Below are 17,402 nucleotides of genomic sequence, written 5' to 3'. Positions count from 1 at the left end.
TGGTAATGAAGGAAAGCCTTTCAGTGAACTGCAGTGAGACCTTGACCCTAATGTGAGTTGGCTAAGGCAGTATAATTGCCCAATTTTTACATGTATTTAGGTAAGTTAGATTTGGGGCTAAATTATCCTCTCAGGAGGGCTAAGACTACATCTAAATACTGCTCAGACAATATCCTTACCATTTGTCCAGGAAAATTCAGAATATTTATGACAAGATCTGTATGCTGAAACCCATGGTATTAGGTTTAGAAAAAAGGTTTATGTTCAACGTTTAATGGTTGAATTTCAATAGTATATGAATACACAGTTCTTGTTATTGAAAGTTTAGCTGCTTTTATATTAATGAAGCCAGAAAAGGCATAAATAATAAAACAATGAACAGTTCATAAAGATTTTGTGATTGAAAAGCAGTCAGGACCATATACTCCATCACGGCGTGTGCCCTTAGACCTAGTTGGACACTCTTCTCTGTGCCCTTTCAATAGCTGTTCTAGTTCCTGGGAGGGGTGGGGATAACGCTAGGAGCCCTGGGTATATGGGGACCATGGACAATTAAGATTGTGCCTATGAAGTTAGCCTAAGAAACATTTAGGACATCAGTAACTAAATTAAGAACAGCAACACAGACTCTATACATATACGCACGACCAGTTTAAAGCATTAAAGTACAAATTACAGATGAAGGCATTTTCAAAGGCCTTCACTACATAATCAAAACAAACTCTAACATTAAGTTGTATAACTATATCTGAATCATCAATAACAACATTAAAACATGGAAAAAAGTTCTCTTTTCATCAAATAGAGCCATCTCTTCCTATCAATGTACTACATCTAGGACACAAATGGTAAAAACAAGTATAATCTCTTTTTCTGCAAGTCAGTGAGTTGTATAGATACTGAGAATTTGATGACATTAACAATGATTGGCTCAGGTAACCATGTTAGTTACAAAGAACTTAAGCTCTCCCTGACCCCAAACTCAATTTTTATGTCTCACATTTCTCTTTCACTACTCTTCTCACTGCTGCCAAGGGCTGGAAATTGAAGAACTTTTGTCTTGGTGATTGTAGGTCTGTCTTAGACTCCATAAGGTGGATGGGCTTGGTCAGTTGTGGGGTCCCTCTGGTTAAGAGTATAAGGAGTTCCATGGGGATATGGTCACAGAGAACCACAAGGACACCACCAATGCTGACTCAGAGACTCCCCTTATGCAGTGTGGGGCTCGAGGCCAGATGAGACATGCAGTAGCTCTCAGGGTCCCCTCAAAGACACAGTGAACTCCTAGGTGGAGGCAGGCTGAGGGAAGGGAGCATAGCTTCTGCCTTGGATCTGAGGTCTAGGGCCCAACTCCTGGACCTGAGGTACTCTACTGGATTTTGCCAGAAAGTCTAACGCTCTGATGCAAACAGGATTCTGGTTGACCTGACTTGAGAACGTTGAAGAGTGGTCTTCATTTAATATGGAGTCTGTCTACCCTAGGAGTACTTGAAGGAGTTGATGATTGTTAGTTCATAGGGCTTCTGGTATTTCCCTGACATAGATATTCTTGTTTAAGTGTAGTGCTAAAAACATGATATTTTAGTATACACTGAAATTTTCTCAGTCCAGATACAAGGTAGAGTTGAGTGATGGGAATAGACAATTTTGGACTAACGATTCTCCTTTTCTACGCCCTGGCTTTGTTAAAGTATGCATCTGAGGGACAGTGTCATGAAAGCAAGCCAAAAACAACATTAGTAAAAAATGTTTATTGTTGCAAATGCCCCCTCTGGCAATGCATTTAAATATAAGCAGCTCTTTTCACTTCTTCTTGATATTAATCCCTAGGACACATCATTAGCTGGAAAAAAAATCTTAAATAGCCAAAGAAGTATAGGTTAGTGTCACTAATTGTTTTAAATGTAATTAATAATGTTTTCTTAAACTCAACATTTATAAATAAAATTTTAATCAAATACATTTTATTTGATTGAAATATGAAGATGTATTTTTATCTAGTCTATGAAGATATACTGGATAAAAGTTCTTTGAGGTCTTTTCCCTTGGCACTTATTATTTAATGAAGTAGTTAATATAATTTTATTAGACACTGTTTGAAATGTTCAAAACAGTAAAATCCTCATCTAAAGATGTTTACTTTTTTCTATTAATAAAAAGTAAATAAGATTCTATGTACAGACCAATTCTTTTTGTCTGCATCTACCATTCTTTTCCATTCAATGTAAACAAAATGTTAGATATTGATTCATCTCATCAAGAAATTCATTGTTAATACAATTTAACCTTTGCCTAATATTTATCAAAATTTGTAACATTTGTGTTACAATCTAGAATAACTCTATAAAGTTATGCATGTTTTCATAGTAATTTAAGAGATCAATAAAAGTTTTACAACCATGAAAATAACTTAATAAATTTATTTTGTAAATGCCAATATTTATAACATGCTGGTTATCTTTACAATATTCTTTGTAGCTATTTAAACTTAGGATGAACTATTTCAGATATTAATCTAAAAATGTGCAAAAGTTACATAGTTTAAAAAATTTTGCAGGGTACATTAGAAAAATATTGATTTATAATTCTGGAACATGGAACGTGTAGAGTAAGTCCTTGTGTGATCAGGCCAATCACTGCTATTAAATAAGGTGGTAGATTCTTTTCTTCCTAACCTCACCAAAAATACATTTCTCAGTTACTGTAGTGAACACTGTGTACTACTTGGAAAAATAAAAAGATTCTGGTCTTGAGATACTATTTACAGTTTACCAGCTTAAACCTCAACTCTACCATTAAAAAAGTCTGGTAATAGTGAATGAAAACTTGGCTGTCATGGGTTTTAAGAAATTCTGCTTTAAATCAGTGAAAAAAAGTAGTCACTTGAATCTTAGCAGAAACCTTAATTCCCTAGAAATTTAAGGTTCTGGATAGAAAATGACAACTGTAGAACTCACTCACTTTTAAGAAGACAGAAGACAGAAGGTATCTCTTTAGATTCATGTGTTAGGCCATATCAAGCTCCCTTGGGAGGAAAGTAGATAAATCTGGCAATGGGGCACGATGCAAAGCCAGACGTTCATGTTTTGTAGCAAATATATTTCCAGTGCTAAGCCGTTTTACACAAATGTCCTGTGAAAGGCTCTACTTAAAAATACTTCAATATTCTAAATTACATATCTATCTAATTCTTGGTTTGAATTATTAACTATGAGAATTATTAATGGTAATAACAAATAACCATACAAGCTAAATATTAGCACTAAATATGCTAATAGGTATTCAAAACTTTTTAATGGCAAACAAAATAAATCCTTTTCATTATTTCTAAATTCAAAAATTTAAAGAAGATGGCCACCCTGTGGTGTCATGAGATGAGCTGACTGAATCCTTACAGACAAGTGAGCATAATGCCTCATTGTGTTAAATATAGAGTTTGAAATTGAGAATCTAAATGGGTTCTCATTCAGACATTGTTAGTTATACCTTTGAAATAAATCCATCTATGTGTAATAACTGCAAGTTACAGTGTTATATTTAAGTCATTCAGAACTACTGTCAGGGAGAATAATGGTACCGTCATATTTTCTTCACAATTTTAGTAAGTTACCTAAGCATTCTATGTCTCACAAGCCTCAAAAGACAACCAGCATTACCAGTTTTCTTTTGGGAATCAGATCTCCAAACACATGCTGTTAGGAGATTAGATTTTACGATTATTCAGTTGCTTATGATCAAAACCAAAATGTTTCTATTGGATTTTTTTAATAACTTTTTTTTAAACAGTAAGTTCTTTACAGACTCAGGGCTTTGGGTGTTGGTATAAAATATTTAAAGTTTTTATGAATGAATATTGATTTTCTTTAATGCACTAGTTTTCCCTGGAGAGTTACAGATTCACAGTCAGTGGGTAAAGAAGTAGAATTTGCATGTGCTAGGAGTCAGAGTGTTAAACAGTTCATTATATGGGGGTGGGTCTCAGTGTACCACAGGTTTCAGTTAAACATAAGGGAACTGAGTACAGCAAGGCTATTTCTGTTCAATACTAATACACAGCTCTTAAAAGTGGAATATGCCAGGGCCAGTGGTAACATCATAAGCAGTGCTTTTTAAACTTCAGCGAGTATACGAATCACCTAAGGATCTTATTAAAAATCAGATTCTAGTCACTAAGTGGCTAGATAGGGCCATCTGAGGGCCTATTGTCTACAGTAAAATTACAGATTTGGACCAGGTGATACATCAGGCCCTTCAGAACTATAAAATTATAAATTTTTAAGAGAACTTTTATTTTTATGTTAGCTGCTGTCTTCTTTATTTTCCCTCATAAATGGTTATTGAAAATAAAAAGAAGTTTTATTGTGCTGTGTTACTCCCGAAGCTTCCCATTTAGTTGTACTTTGCATTCTTTAAGCCAAGATAGTTATTTCTTTTTAAGGTCAATTTCCAGTCTTTCTCCATAATTCTTAGGACATTTATTGAGATTAAATGTCCTAAGTATTTTCCTTTAACTTAAAGGAGATTTTTAAAATGAATACGGAGTCTGTGGGGTCATTTGTTGCCTAAATAAAAATGTAGTTTCTATTATTTCACATGTTTCAGAGAAGCTGTAATATTCTTAAATAGGGACTGATCCTTTAATTGGAGCCAATCTCATAAAACGCACCCCTGCTAAGGCGGCAATGGCTGGTAGTGGTTTTAAATAGCATTTAACAGGGAACAAATCCTTTCCCTTCTCTGAATAGAATTTGAATCAGTTGCCTCTTGTTTATCCCCAATATCAATATCTTTATTCAGAATTTCATTAACTCTTGCCTGAACTACTGTATTAGTCCACCAACTAGTGTCCCATCTCCAGCCTTTCCATCTCATAATTACTCCAATACACCCCTGCTAAAGCAATGTTTCCAAATTTCAACAATGCACACTATGTCACTTCTAGTTGAAAGCCTGCAGTAGGTCCTTATTCAACATCTTCATGCAATGAGGTCAACCTACTTTTTTCAGGTTCCCACTACTTCCCTTCACCAAATGTTTTCTACATTTCCCACAAACAGAATTTATGACTCTTTTTATATATTTCTTCTACCTCGTATACCTTCTTCCATAAATCCTATCTATTCTTCAAGATCCATTGTAAATGCCAATTCTTGCTTAAAGTATTCCCCGATTCTTCTAGCAAAAAGGTGAATTCACATAACACCTTGCTGTCAATTCTGTTTTTACCCAATACCCTCTGCTGTATATTCTAATTTCTATATATGCTCTCTCCCTGCCCTCATACTGTATAATTCCTGGGAATCTGTATGATGCCTTAATTTTCTTTGTAGCTCTCACAGTGCTTTTTCAGTTCCTCGTGTCTGTTGAAGAAATGAGTGAATGAATAATACAGATTCAGTATTAATCTATGGATCAAGATGTTCAGAAACTGCAGAAGTTTAAAATTATTTATTAATCTATTATTATTTTGGGCAAATTACTTAATCACTGTGACTCAGTATTCTCACATAGTTTCTTATGGAGTAAGGGATGTTTAGTAAATTTTTTTGCCTAATGAATATAAAGCACTATGCTATATAAATGTTGGAACAGAGGGATATCTTTTGACTTACTAGATCATGGTAAATATTGTCATAGAAAAGTGTATCCCAGATTCACCTATTATGTTCTTAAGAAAATTCTATATGTAAAATTCAGAATATAGAAAGATGATATAATTTATATTTAATATTCTAAAAATGTAACACAATAGTATTGGCTTCACAACGTGTTATTACACAGGGTTAATATTTTCAAGCACAAAAGTCAAATTCTTCCTCAAAATACCATTGATACCACCCTTGCAATGATACCATAATTGTCTATCATGATTTGGGGACCATTAAAGGTGTCCTTTGCAAGAGATGGTCTACATTATTTTCCTAAAACATGAAAATAGAAAAGGTTAATAATCTATAGTCACGATAGCATTTGTAAATTTTGAGCACATACCAAATTGATTTCCTGTGCTCCATAAACCACAACGCAATGGTTAAACATTTTCAGCTGTAGTGTGTTACCTCTTTTAGGATACTAGGTTGATCTATTAGTGCAATAGTGTAAGAGTCATAAGAATTTAAAAAGATAAAACTTGAGAAAGCTAGCTCCATAATCAAATAAATTAGCAATAATTGATCTTAAATATGACAAAAACTTTCAGACTAACAGAACATTAAAATATCTTAGTCTTATATAATTTTGTGTTAATGTCTCTTTCAGTCAATTCCCTTACTAGAAAATGTGACTTTTAAGTAGTTCTGACCAACTACAAATATAGTAATTTAATTCAATAAGACTTCTAAAAATCGTTTGAGAATTCTATGTTAACTTAGAAGAATTCACCATCTTTGTCCATGAATACCAGTTTAAGAAGAAAACCAGAGGGTTATACTTCTCTAAGGAATATTTTCTTTGATATCTTTTCCCTTAACACCTATAAATCCTTCCATGGCAAGTCATGGCAAACATCATTCCATGGAGAAATTAAAAGTATTAGACTAAATATCCATTATATGCATTTGGAGCCTTATTTTTTCATCCTACTCACTACTTTCCTAAGATTCCTTATAACTGTCTCATGCCTGGAACTTATTTATCAATGAGAAAATCAAGAAAAGTTTGAATGTGTTCCTAATCTGTAGGTTACATACTATAATGCTATTTTTTTGTTGTTAAAGATGTCTTTCTTTAACGGCAACATAGCTTAGTCTTCACCATTCAAATGGTCTAGGTTGAAATAAATGTTAATATGACCTTTCTGTTTATTCATGGAATTACTTCTCTGATATATTTGTGGAGTATAATACAACCTCATTGCAGATCATGATTCTATTCTCAGAGTGATTATTTACAGAAATACTCATGAGGCAAAAATGTAATAGCAAGCTGAGAAATCAGGTTTTGCAGTAATAGTTTACATCACCATTAGAAAAGCTTATGTGTGACTTTACAAATCTAAATATGTTCATAATTTAGAAAAAATGAAGAAACCTACTTTATCCCCATGGTTCCTGAAGATACAGACCCACTGTATCTCCATGAGCTGAAATTGCAAGACTCTAAAAAGCATGTATAACCCTATAACAGAGACTGTTGCACACAATAATCTCTTGTGCTTTCACTAAAGTTTTCACTAGATTTTGCCATTTTCCTTATGTCATGAGTACTCATAATTTAAACATGCAAACAACAGATCAGAGACCCTAAGGTCCAGTGCAGTGGTCACCTGTTGGCATTATACAAGATGATTTTAGAGGGTGCACCGACTAACACTTTTTGTTGTTGTTGTTGTTTTGAGATAGGGTCTCACTCTGTTGCCCAGGCTGGATGGCAGTGGCACAATCATGGCTCACTACACACTTGACCTCCTGGGCTCCAGGGATCCTCCCAGCTTACCCTCCCAAGTGGCTAGGACTACAGGCAAGCACCACTATGCCTGGCTAATTTTCATTATTATTTGTTGTAGAGACAAGGTCTCCTTATGTTGCCCAGGCTGATCTCCAACTCCTGGGCTCAAGCAATCCTCCCGTCTTGGTCTTTCTAAGTGCTGGGATTATAAGCATGGAGCCACCGTGCCCAGCCAACATTTCTTAGATACACATTTATTTCAAAGTGTATAAGAAAAAAACAGTGAATTAAACTCATTATAGCTACTTCTCCTTGAGTCAAATTTACTTTTTACATAAATTTCCAGTTAAAAAGTAAGTGCATTTAAGGAAAAATATAAACTACATATAGTGTAGGTGCTATTGACAAAGGTCATGATGGAGGCTTGGGAAGCTCCAGTGAGGTGGAAAGTCTTGGGTCAGGTGATTGTGGTTCTGGTTCTAGTTGTTACTAACTAGCTGTACTACTTTAGCCAAGTCACATTCTCTTTGGGCATCTCTTCCTTATCCGTAAAATTACAGTTGGGGTGACTTCTAAGATCCACCCAGTGCCATTCTTCAATGATGTTGTGCTCTCTTGTCAAAGGCCATTACAAGGGATGCCAGTCTCTGCAAAATGAAAGTAAGCATTCAACTCTTAACACAAGAGGCCATACTTAAACTAGTCAGGCAAATCAGTGGACCTAATGTGGAATTTTTTTGAGGTTAAGATATTCTATTAATAGAGTAGACTAATCTTTTGGAAGACTGGAAATAAATTTGATTCTGTTTAGTAACTTTACATCTTTTGCACATGGAAGGGATCCCAAATACCTCTGAATTCTCTGATTAATAAGATGGTCAAATAGCAGAGAATTTTATGTAGCATGTTTTAAATGTGTTACTATTATTCTAATATGGGAATAGGAAGGCTGGATGTTCATCATACAGTCAGATGGAGTATTTAAGTAAAGTTAGTTTTTGAAGGAAAATACACTTCTATTAGATGGAGAAAAACATAGATGAACACTAGACTAAGGCAAAGAGTTGTGTTTTAAGAAACAGGAAGTGCCTGCAGGTTTAAAATAAAATAGATGATTTGGCTTCTGGTTTTACTTTTTCACTCTGAAAATAGAAAACACGTTAACCAGTTACCCATTTTCAGGGGTAATAAAATTTGAATCCCAAATTAGCTCTGTATAACTTTATTAAACTGTCTTGAATTAGTTCTTTTCCCAATGGTTCGAGAGTACAAGGTCAAATAAAGACCTAACTCTGAGTACCAAAAAGCACTCATTGTAGAAAATATCTATCAATATGGTCAGGTTCTTTGTTTACTAAAATAATCTATATAATTTGAGAAATAAACTACCATTTCCTTGAATTGACATTACCATCTCTTTTTCTAGAAGGTCCCCAGCCACTCAGAGAAGATTGTTTTCCTGAAGGTTATCTATCATTAACTCTGTGCTAGCCTAAAGAGAAATTAGATTAACCAATGAGATTGTAAGGTGAGGAAAAGACGCTTTTGATTATGTTGATGAGCTCTGAAACTACCTGAACTAAGCATTTTGGAGATTATCTAATTTTAATTAGATAAGTACTTTTTTTTCTGTTTGGAATACTTATTACATCGATTTAAACTATTCAGCTCAACAAACAAATGAACACATACCAACAAAACTCAAACAATCTATTTTTTTGTGGAAATATATCTGCCTGTAGTGGCACAAGAAATGGAAAAATGCTATGGGTGAAAAATTTTACCTGTGATCTCTAAAAGGCTATATTCATAGAGCACATTCCAACATAAATATAGAAATCAAACCTCTGGAATACCAACAACTTAATGATCTGTTAGTCTATCAAAACCCTCTTGAAAAATAAGGCTTCACAATTTTCCAGCTTTTTACAGTCTTTTGTTAAATATATCTGTAGGTATGCCTTCCTGATCTGTGAAAATAATTTTATCTTTGTCATTCTCAGTTACAGTGAATTCCTGGCACTCTCTGAAAGAGCGTGCACGCTGTGGGGAGCTTCCTGCTCCTCATTTTGGATCATTGCTGACTCCGCCTTCTCCTAAGCATGGCAGCCAGTCTCTGTCTAGTCTCATTTGCTGAAGATGCTCCACCCCTGGGAGGATGTGGCTGGGGGAGAATGGGCAAGCCTGAGCTAACCCTTTTAGGCTTATCTGAGGTTGGGAAAGTGGTGGGTTTTGACACCCCACGCAGGCTGGGAATTTGGATTCGTTTTTCAGAGTTCAGTCTTGCAAGGCTTCTCTCTCCATGATTACTGATTGCTGCAGCAGGGGAGGTTAGGCTGCCCTTGCTGAGGGAACACGGTGAGAATGGTAAACTTCCACGAAGCTTACTGAGCTCCAGGAGCTGTTCTCTGGCTTGACTCAAAGCCTCTGTCAGTTCAAAGCGTTCTTCACATTCTCTACGCACTGTCTCCTGAAGAAAAGTATTCTGAAAAGAGAGAGGGGAAAAGAAAGCAGACTTAGCTTTAAACAATGTACATAAGTAGATAGTTACTGACAATACAATTTGAGAACTGAACTGGAAATCAGAGGTCTGTATTCGTTGACACTCTACCTCATGGGACAGACAAGTCAAGAACAGAAATAATCTGTGATGGTGGAAAGAAGTTGAAGAAAGTATATGGTTCAACCCTTGCAGTTTGCAGATGAGGAGTCAAGAACTGCAGAGATTGAGTGACCTGTCCAGGGTTACTCAGATGTTAGTGGTGCGGCTGGTGTTAGAACCCAGGACTTCTAATACCTAACTTCAGTGGGGTTTCAACTTCTCTGCCTCAAGTCGCAGACAGTATGCTCTGCACATGTAATACTCAATAGTTAACAGCTGTAGAGTCATTAAATATATTCTTTTACAGTAAAGGTATACTATAATAACATAAACAGGTAAAAGTGCTTGAAGTATAAGATTGAAAGAATAAAAAAATCAGCTATAGAGTTGAAACAATAAAATCAGTTCTCATATGATGCTTTCTCAGTGGAACTTAAATAAGATCCTCATTTGCCATTCTGTAAGATAATACCCAAAATAGAAAGGATCTCCTGCTATTAATTCCATTCATTCAGCAATCATTTACCAAGTTAATAGAAGCTGTAGTGAATACAGTCCCTGCCCTCAAGAAGTTTGTACCTTCGTAGGTTTCAGCAGAACTGCCTTTTATGTCCATAATAGAATCTAGACCCAAGGTGAAAGCTGTAGGGATTAAAATAAGGAAGAACTTTTTAATAGATCTATCTGGAGGACACTGAAGGGTTGAATCTCACTTGACAGGGAGGTACTGAAGCAAATTTAAGCTTCAAATGTGTAACTGGACTAGAGATAATTAAGTCTCTTTGAAATTCTGAAATTCTGCATTTCTAGTTGAGGTGTTACCTATGTTTCGTCTATGGAATTCATCAAAATTATTTCAAGTCCCATGGTAAGAATTAAGTCTTGGATCTCCCCAGTGTCCTGACATTCATGTCTTTATGATGTCAAAAATGAGGTTGAAAAGTAAATAATTCAAAGCAGTATCCTAGTAAGTAAACACAAGTAAAATGAGTGTGCTATAGGATTCATCAACTCAAAAATGAATTTCCATTGGGTTAGCTTGTTTGTAAAAACAGCCAAGGCATTCCCAAGTCTGCTTCTTAGTGGAAAACATCCTCCCTAAGGGTTGACTGACTAATCTGCTGTCAGTAGAACTAAATAACAAAGCACCAGGGAAAGTAGTATCTTCCTGTTTTTGAGTTTCTCATGATTATAGACAGAACTCTATTCAATTCCAAATCTGGTAATCAAAATGGAAAAATATGGTGCAATTCCAGATTAGCCAATTGCACAGTAATTTGCTATAAAAGCTGCATTCCTGGGTCAAACAAATACTCATCATTTACATATATGATTTATTTACTACATGACACACATTTTAAAAAAAATCATGCGTTAATTACTTGCTTCCAGTTATTTTTATTTTTTGGAGGAACTGGAGAGAGCAAGGATGGTGTTTGTGGCTTTATCACCTAGTTCTCATTAACTCTAGCGGAAACAGTTGTGGAAAAGGCAGGGGAGGAGGGACTAGAGAGGAAGATTAACAAGGTTCCATGTTAGGTGTCATCTTATTTCCTGCTCCCAACAATTATATCTGACGAATAAAGACACTGAAGCTCACGCTGTTACGTAACTTGCTGAGAGTAACTCCACTCTGAAGTAGTAGAGCCCTGCTCACCTTCAGAGGCCTGCTCCATGCTGCCTATGCCTAAATTAGTTGTCTAATTCATTACGTCAAACATGCAGGGACCATTTTGTTCCCAGGATACTGAAAAAACAAAACAAAACAAAACAAAAAAAACCAGCAGGACATTTTCATCCGGTTTTGCCCAGGTTTTCTAAGTTCTATTAATCAAAGTTTCTTTTAAAGTCGGGGAAAGACCCAATCCATTATATTTTTTGTTTACTAGTAGAGTAAGCTGGCAACGTGTTGGAGTTATTAAAGTGGTGTATTAGTCCATTCTTTCATTGCTATAAAGAAATACCTGAGACTGGGCAATTTATAAAGAAAAGAGATTTAATTGGCTGATGATTCTGCAGCCTGTACAGGAAGCTTAGCAACTTCTGCTTCTAGGGAGGCCTCAGGAAGCTTTTAGTCATGGTGGAAGGCAAAGGGATAGTGATGCATCTTACATGGCGGGAGCAGGAGCAAGAGAGTTGGGGGCAGGCGCTACACACTTTAAACAACCAGATCTCATGAGAACTCATTCAGTATCACAAGAACAGCACCAACAGGATAGTGCTAAACCATTCATGAGAAACTACCCCTATGATCCAAACACCTCCCACCAGGCCCCACCTCCAACACTGGGCATTACAATTTGACATGAGATTTGGGTGAGGACACAGATCCAAACCATATCAAGTGGCTTGGTTTTCAATAAATTAGTATAAAAATATCACTAATTAAGGAAGCAATGTGAAAGAGTTAATTTTATTTGAATATGTGAAAGAAAAAAAAGTAATGAAAAATGAGGCCAACATATCACTGACATGAATAACAGGCACAACAATATGGAATCATAAAGCGATGGAGGATGTGATGACAAGAGCTCTCCTTATAAGAAAAATAAAATTCAATCAATTAAATTAAATCAATTCAATTAAAAATAACATTTAATCAATTTACTAAGATTAAATTCAAGTCTCAAAGGAAAGGAGTAATGATCTGGAGAAAACAACCAAAAAGCAAGTCACATAAAAGCTATTTCAGGCAAGTGACATTCCACTAAGGAGAACACGAAAAGGTAGAGTGAGCCAAAAGATGTCCTCATAGCAAGTTCAATGGGAGCAAAGTCCTGGCAGACTCCAAGCTGAACTGTGTACCCATGCTTTATACCCAGTGAAGTCTGAATCAGTCATGGAAGGATTAGATTACACAGTTTCCACGAACACTGACTAGACATATTCCAAAGTAAGTGAATGGGGCCAGCCAGCGCGGTAGGGGAAGAGCTGCTGACTGTCTGGGGCCCACTGCTCTGCAACTCATCTTTCTTCAAGGTTATTAGCTTGCAAGACAAAGGATTAATTCTCTTTCTTCTATTAGTTCCCAAACCAGGAGGACCCCTGAATTGAAAATAGGATCCAAAATTGATACTTCTTTTCTGTGCCAAAACATTATGAAATGTTAGGTGAACCTCACAATATCTTCATATCATCTGCCACCATTACCTCCTCCTCTAAAATTGAGATTATAACTCTGTTTTGTTCAATAGGCAATTCAGATTTATAATCTATTCAATTATGGGATTAAAAAATGAAAATAAAACAATGGAAATATAGGAGATTGCTATTTCAGGGGTGTAGTCTGATAAGGCATGACTAGAGGATATGTGGATGTGCCTAGAGTAAGTAGACACATTAGTGGAAAATTCCATCATACGTGAAAAGAATCATCTGCTGGTGGTTAGTTTTCAGCAATTTAGTCAAGATGAAGGTTGGATTGTTGCAGAATTTTAATGTGTTTTCACTGAGCAACAAGGACAAATGTGCAAGATGAAATATGTTCAGTAAGACTGAAAATCATGCATAGTATTCTATGTTTTAGATAAAATTATCTTTGGCCATATTTTAACATGGCAAAAATAGAATCATTGGATTGTAACTAGACTGGAAGTCAAAATGGAAAGGAAGGCATGAGCCAGGTGAAGAAGGGGCAATGAGGTTTTCAAGGCAGAGTGGGCAGTGAGAGAAGGAGAGGCACACCTTGGGATGAAATATGGCTTAATATGACTCAGGCAGGTGCACACAGGGAGGAGAGACCAGGACTGATACAGGGAAGAGTGAGCAGGGTCAGATCAAGGAAAATTTATTAGTGTGCTAATACTAGGGTTTTGACTTAATTCTGAGGCTCACATGGAGTCATTGAAAGTTTATTTCAAGCAGATGGCTGGCATGATCAAATCTGCATGAAAGGAAGATCCCTTTGCCAGCTTTGTGGAAAACAGCCTGAAGTTGAGCAAGATGGGAGCCAGGGAGGACAGTAGGAGCCCCAAGTTTTCATGGAGGAAGTCCTTATCTCAAGTGTCCCTTGGGTCAGGTGGTCTAGGCAGGGGAGAACTAGGCATTCCTGCATCCTTAAGTTCTGCTGATTGGTGGTAAGCATGATCCATAGATATCACTACAACATTTTCAGAATAAGCCCACTTTGAATGGGCTTAAAATGTGGCTTAATTGCCCTCCCCCAAGAAGAAAAATGTCAAAATGAAAATATAAATTAGTTCACCATATGTTTGAAATTTCTAATATTAAAAAGTAGCCAATTTCCCCTACTCCTTGCAATGTAAGAGTGGTTTATTTTTATATTTGTTTTCCTTTTTATTCTTAGAGACAGCTGGGTTGCTTTCAATTCCAAAAACAGTGGAAGAAGGGAGAGAAGGCTTTACTGTGTAACTTGATTGTTCTGAAGGTAAGACTCCCATCTGCAATGGGAATCAGCTTTATTTGGCACAATTTTGGGGGGAACATGCCAGGAAAGCAAGTCCTCCTCAGTGAAGAACAATCACAGATAGATGGCTTTGTTCATGCTTTAGACCCAGTAAGATCTGAATCAGTCATGGAATGATCAGATTACAGTTTCCACCAGCCTTAACTGGATATATCCCAAGGTGAGTGGGTGGTTGGCCAGGTGGGTGGAGAGCTGAGGTAAAAGGAAATTCTGTGGAAAAGTGTGGAAACCAGAAAGATGAGTGGGAGTTAGCAAAGGATGTTCCCAGCTTCCATTCAAAGGCTTCTAGGCTTCTGTTCAACTAATCTGATCAGTCCAAAACACTGCCCAAAATTAGTGGAAATGGCCTTTTGGTAAGACAAGAATGAGAATCTGAAAAGATTTCCAGGAAACAAGTAAGACGGATGTCAACCTGGTTGTTTTCAAAATTATATTTCCCTGCTTACAAACATAATAAAACCAACTGCAGTAGACATATCCAAACAAAAGTTGTAGCAACAGAGGGCAATAATCCCTCAGACTGATATGCTTCAGAGGCAGATTTTCAGGACAGAGAGGAAGAGCCCATGATGACAAAGTATTCAACATTTACTTTTCTAAGTCAATAATCCAACTTAATTTAGATTTAATTAGCACTAATGAAACATACAAAATTTAACTAGCACTAATTAAATATACAAAAATTTCTCAATATATCTTCTCATTCTGTCAACTTTCTGGTATTTTCCTCACCACAGAGACTCCCAGTCTGAGCCCCCTTCTGCCCCATGGCCCAAGGCTAAGGTTCTCCGGTTCTCAGTTCACTCATCCTCCCTGCCAACCAAGCCTAGGTATAGTCCCTGTCCCTAAAAGCTTTCCTGATCCTCCCCATGTTTCCTGCTGGAGGTTGGAGAACCTCCCTTTACCCTCTTACTCTTTAAAAAAGATGTAAATATTCTAATTTTATTATGTCCCCAAACTGAGAACTACTTTTTGGTAATTTACTTGCTGGTACTTTGGCTTCTCCATTCTCATAGATGGGATTACCAGAGAAGTGTGTGCCATATTCTGTATACTGATTAAACATGCAAATGTAATAAATGCTTACCCTAAAACTAAGCAAGTCCCTCTTGCAAATAAACTATTTGTGCTTGCAAATACCATGTATTATTAAAATTTAATCTTAGAGTTTACATAAATCCGTCTTTGCTAGATTTGTTAATAAACTTTTTTCTTTTCGTTTTTTGAGACAAGGTTTCAGGTTGTTGCCCAGGCTCAAGTACAGAAGCACGATCATGGCTCATTATAGCCTCAATCCCCCAGGCTCAAGCAGTCCTCCTTCCTCAGCTTCCCAAGCAGGTGGGACTACAGGCGTGTGCCACCATGCCCAGCTAATTTTTTATTTTCTGTAGAGACAGGGTCTCCCTATGTTTCCCAGGCTGGTCTTGAACTCCAAGCTCAAGCAATCCTCCCACCTTGAGCTCCCAAAATGCTGGGTTATAGGCGTGAGCCACCACACCTTGCCTAAACTTTCTTATGTAAACGGAATTTCTTTCTTTCTTTTTTTAAAAATAGAGTTTACATTGGAAACATATTTTCAAAACACCAAAATGTTAAAAATAATCCATGATGCCAATATTTTTAAAAAGTATGTAAGAAGTAAAACCCCTGTCTATCTCTTCTTACACTTTTAAGGTAACCACTGTTAATAGGAGGCAAATCCTTGATTTTTTCCTATCATCTTGGTAGCCCTGTAGAGATACACATGTACTTTCCTTTGTTTTTTAAACAAAACAGATTCAAGATGCTAGGAGATTGTCAGGCAATAAACAATAAAAACAGCTGTTTTAATGAAAGCCAATACAGATCTATAGTCATTTAGCCTTACTTTTGACATCCAAAAAGCTCTGAAAAGAAAAAAATGCTGTAGCTCATTACAGTTAGTGATAAAATCTGACTGAACTGATAGGCGGTTAATTACAGTCTTTATTCCATTTCGTGTGAACATTCAGATGTTTCACTGCAGAAGTATTAATGTCATTGCATGGGGGGGCTGCCCTACATCTATGAGGACATACTGTACTTACTAACTTTCTAAAATTCAAAATAATTTTATATCTGAGCCCAAAGTTTTCAGATAAGGGACTGTGGGCCTGTCTATATTGCATATACCCTTCTTTAAATACAGTCTTTCTTTAGAGTCCTTGATAGTGTTCTCTTCCGGTTTTCTTCCTACCTCACCAGAAGTTCCTTTTCTGTCACCATTGCTAGATTCTACTCCTCTTCCCAGCTTCTAAAAGTTAAGAGTGCCTGTTCTCAACCCTTTCTCTATTACCTCATCCTCTGGGTGATCTCATTCAGTCCCAAGGGTTAAGTATCAGCTACATGTGGAATTGTCCAAAATTGACATCTCCAGCTTGCCTTCCCTGTGGACATATTGCCTAGTCAACATCTCCACTTGGGCATCTAACAGGCATATTAAGATCAACATGTCCCAAATAAAATTCTTGATATCCCTCCCCAGTTGTATTTCTTTTCTAGCATTTCCCATCTCAGCCCTCTCTCAGTTGCTGAGCTTCCAAGCTTTGGAGTTATCCTTGACTCCTTTTTATGCTTTCACATCATCCAATCAATCAGCGACCTCTATTGCCTTCACCCCTAAAATATATCCCAAATCTGGTGATTGGTCACCTCCTTCACAGCCTTGCTCTCTTTTTTGCCCTCTTCAACATATTTTCTACACAGAAGTCAATTATCCTCTAAAAATAAGTCAGATCATGTCAATTCCTTGTTCAAAATTCCTAGGCGGCTTTCTATCACACTTAGCAAAGTATCCAAAGACCTTATCATAGCCTACAAAGACTCCACATGAACTGGCCCTTCAACCTTGGTTTCTATCACTATCCTTGCTTACTAAGCTCCAGCAGTGCTTGCTGACTTCCTTGTGGCTTCTTTAAGGTTCCCAGTATGCTCCTTGCTGAAGGGTCTTTCTATTACCTTTGCCTGGAG

The 17,402-nt window shown here is 36.6% G+C and overlaps 1 pseudogene; it reads right to left on the bottom strand.

The window, feature by feature from the left end:
- Window positions 1-9,460: 9,460 nt before the first annotated feature.
- Window positions 9,461-17,402, bottom strand: part of LOC115837290 — a 37,720-nt pseudogene continuing 29,778 nt past the window's right edge.

The sequence above is a fragment of the Nomascus leucogenys genome, chromosome 11 (genome assembly GCF_006542625.1).
Source record: "Nomascus leucogenys isolate Asia chromosome 11, Asia_NLE_v1, whole genome shotgun sequence".
In the NCBI taxonomy this organism is placed as follows: Eukaryota; Metazoa; Chordata; class Mammalia; order Primates; family Hylobatidae; genus Nomascus; species Nomascus leucogenys.
Note: the sequence above shows the minus strand (reverse complement) of the source record. Positions and strands in the feature narration are given on the sequence as shown.